This window comes from Pongo abelii, chromosome 3, assembly GCF_028885655.2.
Source record: "Pongo abelii isolate AG06213 chromosome 3, NHGRI_mPonAbe1-v2.0_pri, whole genome shotgun sequence".
Lineage (NCBI taxonomy): Eukaryota > Metazoa > Chordata > Mammalia > Primates > Hominidae > Pongo > Pongo abelii.
Window position 1 is genome coordinate 208,823,010 of NC_071988.2, and position 12,864 is coordinate 208,835,873.

The 12,864-nt window shown below is 41.8% G+C and overlaps 1 long non-coding RNA gene and 1 other non-coding gene across 3 annotated transcripts in view; one reads left to right on the forward strand and one right to left on the reverse strand.

The window, feature by feature from the left end:
• LOC129059196 (uncharacterized) overlaps window positions 1-6,636 on the reverse strand; it is a 143,308-nt gene extending 136,672 nt beyond the window's left edge. The window contains exon 1 of one of the 2 annotated variants that reach the window (XR_008524918.2): window positions 4,929-6,636. This is a non-coding gene — a long non-coding RNA (uncharacterized LOC129059196). The remainder of the gene's footprint in view (window positions 1-4,928) is intronic. The other variant, XR_010139840.1, reaches the window with a different exon arrangement.
• Window positions 5,218-5,324, forward strand: LOC112133206 (U6 spliceosomal RNA). The gene has a single exon (XR_002914892.1). It is a non-coding gene; the product is annotated as a U6 spliceosomal RNA (small nuclear RNA).
• Window positions 6,637-12,864: the final 6,228 nt, after the last annotated feature.

Here is a 12,864-nt window from a genome sequence, read left to right on the forward strand (position 1 = left end):
CTAGCAGGACAAGACAGTCATTGTTTCTAGTATATATGTGAACACATTGCAGGAGGGAATATCATATACAAATTAGCGCTTAAAAACATTCAGGAAGAAACATACAAAGGAGCAAAGAATGATATATTCAACACATGTTTTGTGCTCTAGAAGAAATTAAACAGAACATGGAATCAAACAAAAATTAAAGATAAAATAGGTCAAAAGAGAAACTGGAGAGTAAAGAAAGCAAAGGAAGGACAAAACACCATTAGAAGCACCCAGGAACAGAACAATCAGCTGCCAGCAAGTCAGTGTCAGCGAGGGAAGACCTGAAATACTAGCAAAGAGGAAGAAGACAAAGATTAAAGACATTGAAAGGAAAAGATATGGAGGACAGAAAAGATACAAAATAAAGCAAAACATAACATTTCTCTCAAATTTGAAACACGTGACAGAAAAGTGTTAATTTAGAGAGGTAAAATTCAACAGAAAATTAAAAGGCATGAAAATGGCTAATTAATATGTGGAAGGATTCTGTGTAAATTTAGAAAAATGAAAACAATGTATTCAGTTGGTGCAAAAGTAATTGTGGTTTTTGCCATTAATACCTCTTTGCAGATCACATCATCAAAAATTGAAAAGATGGATGTATGGGCAAAGGTGTAAAACTAGAAACTTGAATATAATGTTGAATAAAACTATCATTTTCAATTCAAATACCACTTTACTTCAGCACATTTATCTTACATATACACTCACAACTAGGAAAGGAATATGTACAAGCAAAGTCACTGTGTCATTTTTAGTCATTGTAAAAACCAGAAAAAATCTAAATTTTTGTTTGTAGAGGATTGCTTTAAAATCATGGAATAGCCATATAATGAAAAACGTAGGTGTTCACTGGAAAATACAGTAGCTGTCTATGTTGATAGGGAAAGATCTTTAAGATTGCTCAAGTGACACAACAGATTTTTAACATTACCTATGAATGCATACCCTCCTGTTAGGGAAACAGGAGCCTGGGAGAGTCAGGGTGACACCACTTTAAAATCAACTCCATCTTAAACCTAATGAGGCACATTCCTTGCCAGTTACCACCTGTATTAGCCTCTTCTCATGCTGTTAATAAAGACATACCCTAGACTGGATAATTCATAAAAGAAAGATGTTTAATTGGCTCCCATTCCACAGGGATGGGGAGGCCTCAGAAAACGGAGAATCACGGCATGAGGGGAAGCAAACACATCCTTCCGCACATGGTGTCAGCAAGGAGAAGTACAGCAAGGAGAAGTACAGCAAGGAGAAGTGTGAAGTGGGGGAAGACCCCTTATAAAGCCATCAGATCTCGTGAGAACTCACTCATTATCACAAGAACAGCATGGAGGTTACTGCCCCCACGATTCGATTACCTCCCACTGGGTCCCTCCCATGACACGTAGTGATTATGGGAACTACAGTTCAAGATGAGATTTGGGTTGGGATACGTGGGTAGGACACAGCCAAACCATGTCAACACCCATGGTCATAGGATGTTAATAGCTGAGAACAAACGCCTAATGCCTGCAAGGACAAACTCTTATGACAGCAAAATGTCCCAATGTCCCAATATCACATAACAATATATGCTTTTAAAGATAATTATAGTCATGCTGTGGTGTGCTTGTGCACTAAAATGCCAAGGACAGCTTTCTTTAAACCAACGAGGAATAAATTTTGTCACACTGTCAGCCCGCTGGCGTGTAGACATAATGTAGCTTAGCTTTTACATAGATAAGACCCCTATATAAGAAAAACTTAAGACAAAGATGAGGGGTTCCTCCTCTTGCTTTCTGAGGATGCCCTACTTTGCATCTGGGTAGGTTTCAGTAAACTCTCTCTCCTCACTGCACTCTGAGACTCACCTTGAATTCTTTCCTGCACAAGATCCAAGAACCCTTACTCGGGGTTTGGATTGGAACCCCTTTTCCTGGCAACACTCCTATTACACTTGAAATTTCAATCGTATGCCTGTATTTCTTTTTCAAATGTTAAAAATTTATTTGTTTTCCATGAAAAAAGAGTTGGAATTTTTTTTAAGTTTTAGCTTTTCATGGAGAAAAATTATTAACTAGAAAATTAGACTATCAGAGAGACTTATTGTTTCACCTAGCTAAGACTTCATTCTCAAACATGGGCCATTACTTTTACTGGAATTAAGAAATTATATAATTATATTGGAACTAGTGTTGAATAATTTTATTTTTGTTCACATAAAGAAACATGAATAAAATACACAATAACTATAATTTAAATCTGAAACAAGCACTAAAATGATGTGCACAGCATTCATTTTGCTATTCTGCTGCAAACAGAATATTTTCTTTTCATAGCACCTGCAATGAAGGTCTCAAAGGAGTCTTGCATGAAAGGGCATTGAAGGGACATGAAATTTTAACTAATACCACCAGCTCACATGCTTCAAACCCAAACTTGCTTATAACCAACCAATGTCACTTTTTAGAGAACAATATTACAGGTTTTTAGTATTGTGCTATTGTTTTTCCTTAAATTATGTTTTGTTATCTGAAATCCCAATTAATGGTTTTAGTTTTTTTTAATTTTTGTAAGACAGGGTCTCTAACTCCTGGGCTCAAGCCATCCTCCAGCCTCAGCCTCCCAAAGTGCTGGGATTACGGGTGTGAGCCGCCGCACCTGGCTAATGTTTGCTCTGGACACCATATGACTTGTTAGCATAATCATAAGGAGACCCTAAAAATACGTATTTTAGCTGCTCCCAGAGTCTCTCTGTGTTTCTATAGGACAGTGGGAAACTGATGTAAATAATTAAGAAGCAAATTAATTATTTGTCAATTATGTACCCATCCTGTCTTCTAGCATGGAGACTTAAATGCAAAGCAGAGGCAGCCAGTTGCCAATTACTTTTACAAGCTTCATTCTTAAGTTGAATTTGGAAAGACTAAGATCTAACCAGATGTATGTATTATCAAGTGATGAAAGTTATCTACTTTGTAAAACACTTTTTGATTTAGTCCTCCTAATTTTCCTATGATTGCAACTCCCAAAAAGAATCATAACATAAAACCTATACCTAAGAAAATTCTGTTCTGATGCAGGGGAAATCCATCTACTTGCAAAAGCACACTGCAGGATTGCAATTCAGATGTCAAGTTAACCTGATGAGTGATTTGAACACACACACACACACACACACACACACACACACACATTTGCTTTGTAAATTAAAAATCTGGAGCAAGCCACAGAACATGGTCCCTTTCAGAACGGAGTGTCTTTGTTCTGCATAGCTCCTGTCCTGATGGTGTGGGCACCTCTAAGTGTTCTCTCCATTGTGCTGGACCTGGTTGCTGTAACTAACAATGGGTGGCTCTCCTGGTCTGAAATCTAATGAGCATGTTAGTCACCTGCAAGCCTGCTCTTATTTAAAAGAGCTGGTTCACCTCCTTTTTTACATCGTCAAATTAGATCCCCTCAGAGAAATGCCAGAATGTTCAGCTGGCACATTAACACTGAATTAAAACTAGCTACAATTTCCAACTTGCAGATGGTAGTGAGGATCAAAGGTAATAACAATGAATTTGGCATTCAGCCACAAGGGATTGATGCAGCCAATTAAGGCTACTCTGCCCATGAGATTCTGCTCAGGTTTTCTACTCCACCACGACTAGGGGAGATCATCAGAAGGGATGATTTCTTCCACTTACATCACAGAGAACTCCTGCAAAGGGGTTTTCACACCACAAACACTTGTGATGGCTCTTATTATGTTCCAGACACAGCTTGAAGGCCTCTACAGCTATTAACTCATCTAATCCTCCCAACAACACTTAATGGTGAGTTCTATCACTCCGATCACTTAAACATGAGGAAACCTGGATGCTAAGTAACTTGTCCAAGGTCACACAGCTAGTGAATGGCACAGCTTGAATGGCACAGCTGGGAAGTGAACACAAGCGCTGTGACTTCAGAATCCAGGTTCGCCCTGACTTTGCTACACCACTCCTGTGCTCGAGATAAAGCTGGGTTTCCAATCTCCGCATTATTCACATTTAGGGCCAAGTAGTTACTTGTTGTTGGAGGCTATTCTATACATTGTAGTGTCCCTGGCCTCTACCCACTATGTCCCTGGAGCAACCCTCCCTCCCCTGAGCTGTGAAAACCAAAAATGTCTTCAGATACTGCCAAATATCTCTTTGGGGACAAAATCATCTCTTGTTGAGATATCATTCTTTATCATAGAAATAGAATGACTAAAAAGAAATAATAGAAAAATGTGGGATTACTAAAAACAATTGTACTATGTCCGTGTCTGTACATTTTGAGATAGAATTATTAGGAAATATCTCAAAACAGTCCTTTTTTTTTGAGATGGAGTCTCTCTCTGTTGCCCAGACTGGAGTGCAATGGCACCATCTGGGCTCACTGCAACCTCCGCCTCCTGGGTTCAAGCGATTCTTGTGCCTCAGCCTCCCGAGTCGCTGGTATTACAGGCAGCCACCACCACGCCCGGCTAATTTTTTGTATTTTTTAGTAGAGATGGGGGTTTCGCCAACTTGGCCAGGCTGGTCTTGAACTCCTGACCTCAGGTGATCCAGCTGCCTTGGCCTCCCAAAGTGCTGTGATTACAGGCGTGAGCCACTGCGCCTGGGCTCAAAATAGTCCTTCTTTTGGCTTTTATGTTATCTCTCCTTCCTAGCTTTCTTCTTTTTTTTTTTTTTTTTTTTTTTTTTTGGCTTAGGCAGCTAGGAAGCCCAGAGCTCTATTTTCACTTGAAGCCACAAGTATTTGAGGAATTATGTGCTCAATATTGTTAGATGCCGCATATGCACAGAAATATAGGAAGTTACACGGATTTCAGCCTAGTTGAAGAAAAGCATCGACAGGGAAATTAGAATCAGTCAAGCAGCCAGAACATATGTAAATATTACCTTATGCGGCCTGTGGGAATGAAGCACAACAGGACATGTGGGCGCGGTAGTGAGCAGGGCCGGCTCTACTGAGAAGGTCGGTGAGCAGAGTCCGGAGCGGAAAAGGCAAAGGCGAAGTGACGTCCGGCAAGCTCGCCATGTTGAGAAGGTAACACAGGGAAGCCCCGCCCAGCTGGGAGGGAAGGCGCAAATAATTGGAAGGAACGCGGCGCAAATGGGAGGGAACGTGGCGCACAATTGGAAGCAGGTAACAATGAGCGTTGAACGCTCGTGAACAAGAACAGGAAGTGTGCTCGCTTCCGCAGCGCATGTACTAAAATTGGAACGGTACAGGGAAGACTAGCAGGACCCCTGTGCAAGGATGGCATGCAAATTCCTGAAGTGTTCCAAATAAATAAATAAGAACAGCAAGTGGTGCTGTGCGTTTCAGGAATAATAACGAGCAGCGGGGAACGAGGGCTCTGCGGGGCTCATGGCGAGTTATGGAAGTTGTTACTAATCTGCCTTATGGTGAGGAAGACAGATCGAGGTGTTGGCAGTGAAATGGAAAGTAAGGGGTGATTAAGGGAAAATACTTGAAATTGAAGAATTGACGGGGATCGATGGTTTGTTAGACATTGAAAATAATAACAAATGTGGTAGGCTGCTTCTCGGTGAGCTCCCACTATCCCCTTTCTCCTGGGAGCCACACTGCTGTAGAAGCTCTTCCCCCAGTGTGGGCTAGACCTAGTGACTCGTTTCTAATGAACAGAACATGGCAGAGTAAGGGGTCTCTCTTACAAAAGAATGTGGCTTCCATCTTGGGTGCGAGTGGCCTCCGGGGAGACCCGCATGACAATGAAATGATGTCCCTGGACCAGCCAGAGAGGACTAGAGAACTGTCAGCAGTCCCATGAGCAAGCCTGGACGTGAATGCGTCCCCCGATCCCCCACGTTCAGCTGTGAGATGACCGCCTAGAACCTGGGCCAGAGGATGCTGCTAAGCCACGCCCAGACTCCGGAGCCACAGGGACTGTGAATGGACCAAAGTGTGCTGTTTGAAGCCACTAAATCCAGGGGGCATTAGTTACACAGCAATGGAGAAAAAGTACAACAAGCTTACAAGACGAAAAATAACTTTCATCTCAAATATAGGACACCAGTTTATTCAGTTTACATATTTGGAGATACGGTTTTTCTGAAAATTAACCAAAGGGGGAATGAATAAAGAAAAAGAAACATCAAAGCAAGGAAAGGAAGAGAGCCCACATCTAACAGAGGAAATGTTGTTGCCCTTTGAGTACCGAAGACAGAGATCTCTCTTCCAAGGGTAATGGCTCTCCTGTGTTAGCCATCTACTTGCTGGCCCCAGCATTATGCAGCGACATGTAACTGGACTATGTTCAGAAAATTAAAATGACATATTCAAGGTAAATATCTAGGAACATTTCAGCCCTTAGGAAGTAGAAGAAATATCTCCTGTCCACAATCTCCATATTTTCTAATAGATAATGCAATTCATTCTGCTACACATCAGCTAGTTAACTAGCAACACTTTTTCCAATGCTGACCAGTGCAGGGGTTCTTTGAAAGAATTACTTGTTTCAAAGAGGTCGAAGTGCAGAGTACAATGGTGGTTGCCAGGGGTTGGAGGCATGGGGCATGGAGAGAAGTTGGTCAAAGGGTGCATAGTCTCAGTCAGATAAGATGAGTGTGTTCTGAAGATCTATGTATGAGACGGTGCTGTCAATAATAACATATTATTGTATACTTGAAATTGTTAAGAGAGAAATGTTCTCACCACAAGAAAAACCAATAACTATGTAGGTGATGGATGTTAATTACTTTGACTGTGGTAACCGTTTCACAGTGCGTGCATATATCAAAACTTCCCATTGTGCACTGTAAATATACACAATCTTTACTTATATCTCGATAAAGCTAGGATGGGAGAAGGAAACACTATTATAAATCACAGCACACTTGAAGGAAAGAGGAACAGACACCTATTTCAACATGTAAGATCACAACAGAAAGAAGAATGTGAGTTCCATGAAGGCAGGCATTTGCCTTGTTCTCATCACAGTCCCAGGCCCTGGCTCATGTTAGATGGTCCCTAGTGATGGGGTGAGTATAATTAATAATGGAGACGAATACTCAGGGTCCTTAAACATATGCACAAAGCAAACACAAAGGGAAGATCTTCAAGTCTGAAGGCCACCTGCTGACAGAATTCCCTTTTCTCAGAGGGCGGTCGATTTTCTCTTAAGCCTTTCCTCAACTGACTGGATGAAGGCTGCCCACATAATGGAGGGGAATTGACTTCCTCAAAGCCTACTGATTTAAATGTTAGTCTCATTTTAAATATATCCTCACAGAAACATCTGGAATAATGTCTGACCAAATATCTGGGGACAGTGATCCAGCCAAGTTGAGACATAAAATTAACCACCATGGCCCAATTTTTATCTTTTTGGCTGCAGTTCTGTCAAAGGCGTCTGCTCTTCATAACATCTCACTCACTAGCTCTATGAAGCCATATGATACAAACCTTGCCTGTGTAGCCTTCACTTTTTTCCAAAAGAAGTCTATTAAATGCCAATCAAGTATCTTCTCCTGCAAGCTCAGTAGCTCGGGCCTTCAACAGCTGTTCCCCATTCCTATCCATCTCCCTGAGCTACCTTGGCATTCTTATCAGGACATTGGAGGAATCTATCTATGTGCCTCTAAAGATTCAGCACCCAAACATGATAGAAATCACTGTGTTCACACTGTATCTATATATCTGCCCATCCCTTTAAATCATTCCAATAAACCAGATTAGAATCAGTAATAGGACTCAGCTGCTTTCTTTATACCATTGATGGTTCTGGTTTAAGGACCATCAATGTTATAAAGAAGGCAGCTGAGTCCTATTACTCAGCTGCTGGGTATAAAGAAGGGAAAATGGTTTGGGGATGCTAGACCTCCAGCTAACATCCTCAAACCATTTTCCTTTAACTTCTAACCAAATTGCCAAGAAAATCAGGGGGGCAAGGTTAACATTAACAACGTAAGACAGACCACCTAATGTCAGACTGTGCGTGGTGTTCGTGATAATAATAACAAAGATGAAGCTTGCCTGAGAAAAATCTTGGCCAGAATTCAGCACATCCTACCTAAGGACAGTCCATCAGAAACAGGCCACTTGGAAAAGCTGAAAGTGTTTGTTTTCTGAAGCTGAAGTACCTGTAGCAACTGGTCCAAGGTTCTGGAGAATAGAATTAATAGAAGGAATCAAACTTATGCTATTTTAGAAGGTTTCTTTAAGACCCCCATAGTGTGGCTGGGTGCAGTGGCTCACGCCTGTAATCCCAGCATTTTGGGAAGCCGAGGTGAGCGGATCACAAGGTCAGGAGTTCAAGACCAGCCTGGCCAATATGGTGAAATCCCATCTCTACTAAAACTACAAAAATTAGCCGGGCATGGTGGCATGTGCCTGTAGTCCCAGTTACTTGGGAGGCTGAGGCAAGAGAGTTGCTTGAACCGGGGAGGTGGAGGTTGCAGTGAGCCGAGATTGTGCCTCTGCACTCCAGCCTGGGAGATAGAGGGAGACTCTGTCCCTACCCCCCAAAAAAAAGAACCCCGTAGTGCAATTATATGTATCCAGGACCCTACCCAGAAATCAGAGGAGGAGGTGCCTGCCCACTGGGAGTGTCAGCAGAGGGCTTTGCTTCATTCTACTCTCCAAGACCCTCACATCTAAACTGCTCCCCCTGACATCCAGGCCTCTTCATCTGAAGCCCAAGCGCTATTGCCATGCAGCTTAGGCTTGCACACAATAATGACTTGCTTATACATTTTTGTAAATGTGCACTTAGGTCTAATTAATGATTTTCCTGTGGACAGGTGATAGACCTATGCAGAATTTTTTTTTTTTTTTTTTTTTTTTAAGATGGAGTCTCACTCTGTCGCCCAGGCTGGAGTGCAGTGGCGCGATCTCAGCTCACTGCAAGCTCCGCCTCCCAGGTCCACGCCATTCTCCTGCCTCAGCCTCCTGAATAGCTGGGACTACAGGCACCCACCACCACGTCCAGCTAATTTTTTGTATTTTTAGTAGAGACAGGGTTTCACCATGTCAGCCAGGATGGTCTCGATCTCCTGACCTCGTGATCCACCCACCTCAGCCTCCCAAAGTGCTGGGATTACAGGCGTGAGCCACCTCGCCCGGCCCCTGTGCAGATTCTTTGGGTCATTTTTGTTTGGTCCATGGTTCATTCTGTAACATTCTAAACTCTTGTCAAGCTGCAGTGAGCAGGTTCTCTATTTTCCTTCTATCTGCTAATCATCTTTCAGTGCTGTCTATCTCTTGTAGGATGGCACAGAATAACTTCCCTCCGCCACAGTTGAAGCACCTCTACACTTATGCATAAATCAGCTATATATTAGCCAGGTGTGGTGGTGTGTACCAGTAGTCCTAGCTATTTGGAAGGCTGAGACAGGAGGATTGCTTCAGCCAAGGAGGTCAAGTCTGCAATGAGCTATGATTATGCCACTGCATTCTAGCCTGGGCAACAGAATGAGACCCCATCTCTTAAAAAAAAAAAGTCAGCTATATGTCTGTGTCCCCTTCCTCAATCCATGCCCCTATTATTGTCCTTTCCACACCAATTCTATTCCTGCCCTACCTCCATCAGCCTCAAATTTTTAGAGCTTGCACAGACCAAATAGTAGAGTTATCTCTCTCTACTGTATTGCTATGTGAAAATGACAGACGGTGGTTTCTTTCTCCCATTTCCAGTCCCATCTTTTCAACACCTAGACAGCACCTACAAATCCTAGGATAGAAAAGGTGGAGAGTAACCTACATGGAATCCATGGAAAAGCTAGCATTTCAGAAAAAAATAAATGGAGGATCATCTAGGAATCTCTAAAAAAGAACATATCTCTGAAAGTTATCTCTGTCAAGATCCAGAAGAATATATCAACAATTTCTTGGTATCCTAAAGATATTTTATCCTCTATTAATGTATTGGTTATCCATTGCTCCATAACAAATTGCTCCCAGCTTCACGGCTTAAAGCAACACCCATCTACTGCCTTGCATTTTGTAAGCATTAGGAATCAGGCCTAGCTGGGTCCTCCGCTTCAGCTCTCACAAGACAGCAATCATGATGTCAGCCGGCGGCATTCTTACTTGAGGTGCAAATGGGGAAGCATTTGCTCCCACACTCAGGTTGTTAGTGGCATTCATTTTCCTGTGGTTGCAGAATGGAGGTCCCTGCGTTCATCCAACTGTGTGCCTGAGGCCACTTTCAGCTCCTAGAGGCTGCCTGTGGCTCTTGAGGATGCCTACAGTTCCTAGATGCTGCCCACAGCTGTTCGCCACACAGGGCACCTACTTCATCAAGCCAGCAAGAAGAGTTTCTAGAGCGAGTCGGCTAGCCAGCCAGAGTCTTCTAGAACATAGCATATCATGGAGCAAAACCCCAGCCCTTTCGCCATACCCTGTTGGCTATACAAAAGACATAGGTCACACCCACACTCAAGGAGAGGGAATCATACAAGAATGTGAATATCAGAGGGTGGGGATTGGGACTCCACCCTAGAGCAGGACATTACCATTAAATAAGACAAGAAAAATCATAAGGAGAGAAGCAACTTAAATGAAAATTTGGCAATATTAGATTTAAAAAAGTAATTATGCTGCAAAAAATCAAATCAGTCATGTGAAAAATAAAGTTTCCCAAGAATGCATATGAAATGACTGAAAAGATGAAAACAAGTGAGAAAATGACAGATGATGTACAGAAAAGAGAGCCAATGTTTGGAAAAAACTGGTGTTCCTTCAGAAAGCCGAGAACAAATGCGACAGAAGCAATAAGCAAAAATGATGTATATAATGTGTATGAAATTATATATGGATGTAAATCAAGATATCTAGATATTAGAAGAACACTTTCCACATAGGAAGCTACACCTCTATGCCTCAGTTAAAATGGTGCATCATATGCAAAGGAAAAATTGGGTAAAGATAGACATCCATCCTGGAAAAGAGTCTGAATGAGAATAAGGATTGCACTCTGAGAAAGTAAGGCAGAAAATCAAGCAGTTTCCTTTAGAGGATTAAGCTGGCCTCATATTCCTCCTCCTGTAGCATAAATTCCAAGGCACAGAGAATATTTTCTATAGACTTTTAGAGAGGAAAAGACTGATAGGCCATGAATTTCATAACTACTTTTCTGTGCAAATGTTGGAGACAAAGTTAAACAAGAATTATGAAACAATGCTTACATCTCCCTTAAAAACTGTCTTGAGAACCAAACTGAACAATTAGCAGCAGGAAACATATGAAAGAAGAATGGCAAGCTGTGGAATGAAAAATGTATACACTAATATATAATTATTGTAACTAGTTCTAAAATAAAAGGTAAATATTAACTCTTTAAGGAAGGTACACAATTTTTAAAATAATTTGGACCTAAAATTACAGATTAAATTACAAAACCCAAAACATCATATTCAAGTATCGACATATTACAAACCCATAATATTAGCCAGTTTGTGGGTAGCCCAAAACACAGTGGAATGGAATAGAAAACCATCAACAGATTCGTGTTTTCCATAAGACAAAGGAACCAAGCATTTATGTGGAGAAATCTAAGTAAACAGGTTACCAAAATTGTCGCAAGTATAGAAAACTTCAGTAGATCAAAGGCCTTGAACAAATTTAAAAATAACATGTCAAAAATCTCCAGAAAGAGATGATCAAATTCTACCAAAACCTCATGGGATAGACATTTCTGTTAAGATAAAATTCACATAACATAAAATTCACCATCTTAACCATTTGAAAGTGTACAACTCAGTGTTCTCACATATATCCACAATGTTCTACAATCATCACCATCAATTTCAGAACATTTTCATCACCCCAGAAACAAGCATTAAACAGTCACTCCCCATTCCCTGTCCCACTGATCTACTTTCTGTCTCTATGTGTTTGCCCATTCTGAACATTTCACAGAAATACAATCATATGCAGCTGACCCTTGAACAACATGGGCTTAGGGAAGCCAACCTTTCGCACAGTTGAAAATCTTCATATAACTTTGGACTGTCCAAAGACTTAACTACTAATAGCCTACTGTTGACTGGAAGCCTTACAGATAACATAAACAGTTGATTAACATGTATTTGGAATGTTGTATGTATTAGATACTGTATTGTACAATAAACTAGAGAAAAGAAAATGCTATTAAGGAACTCATCAGGAAGAGAAAATACATTTACCATTCATAAGTGAAAGTGAGTAGGCTGAGGAGGAGGAGGAAGAAGAGGGGCTGGTCTTGCTGTCTCAGGGGTGGCAGAGGCGGGAGAGTGGAGGAGGGGAGACAGGAGAGGCAGCACACTCGGTGCAACTCGTATAGAAAAAAAAATCCACTTATCAGTGGACATGCACATCTCAAACCCTTGTTGTTCAAGGCTCAGCTGTAATATGTGATCTTTTGTGTCTGGCTTCTTTCACTGATCATATTTTGTGTCCATCTGTAAATTAGCATGATAAGGCCCAAGAACTATGGGCAGGCATCGATGTCCTCTGCTACACCTCTGGCGTCACTTCAGTCCATTCACACACTCTCCAGTATGTGAACCGCTCCAGTAAGTTCATTTTGCCTCATCCTTAGTTTTTCAAAGTGATTTCTTGGAAGGAAGAAGGGAGGGAGGGAGGAAGGGAGGGAGGAGGGAGGGAGAAAGGAGGAAGGAGGAGAAAGGAAGGAAGGAGGGAGGGAGGGAAGGAAGGAGTGAGGGAGGGAAGGAAGGAGAGAGGGAGGGAAGGAAGGAGAGTGGGAAGGAGAGAGGGAGGGAAGGAAGGAAAGAGGGAAGGAGAGAGGGAGGGAAGGAAGGGAAGGAAGGAAGAAGGGAAGGAAGGAGGGAAGGAAGGAGAGAAGGATGGAAAGAAGGAAGAAAGGAAGGG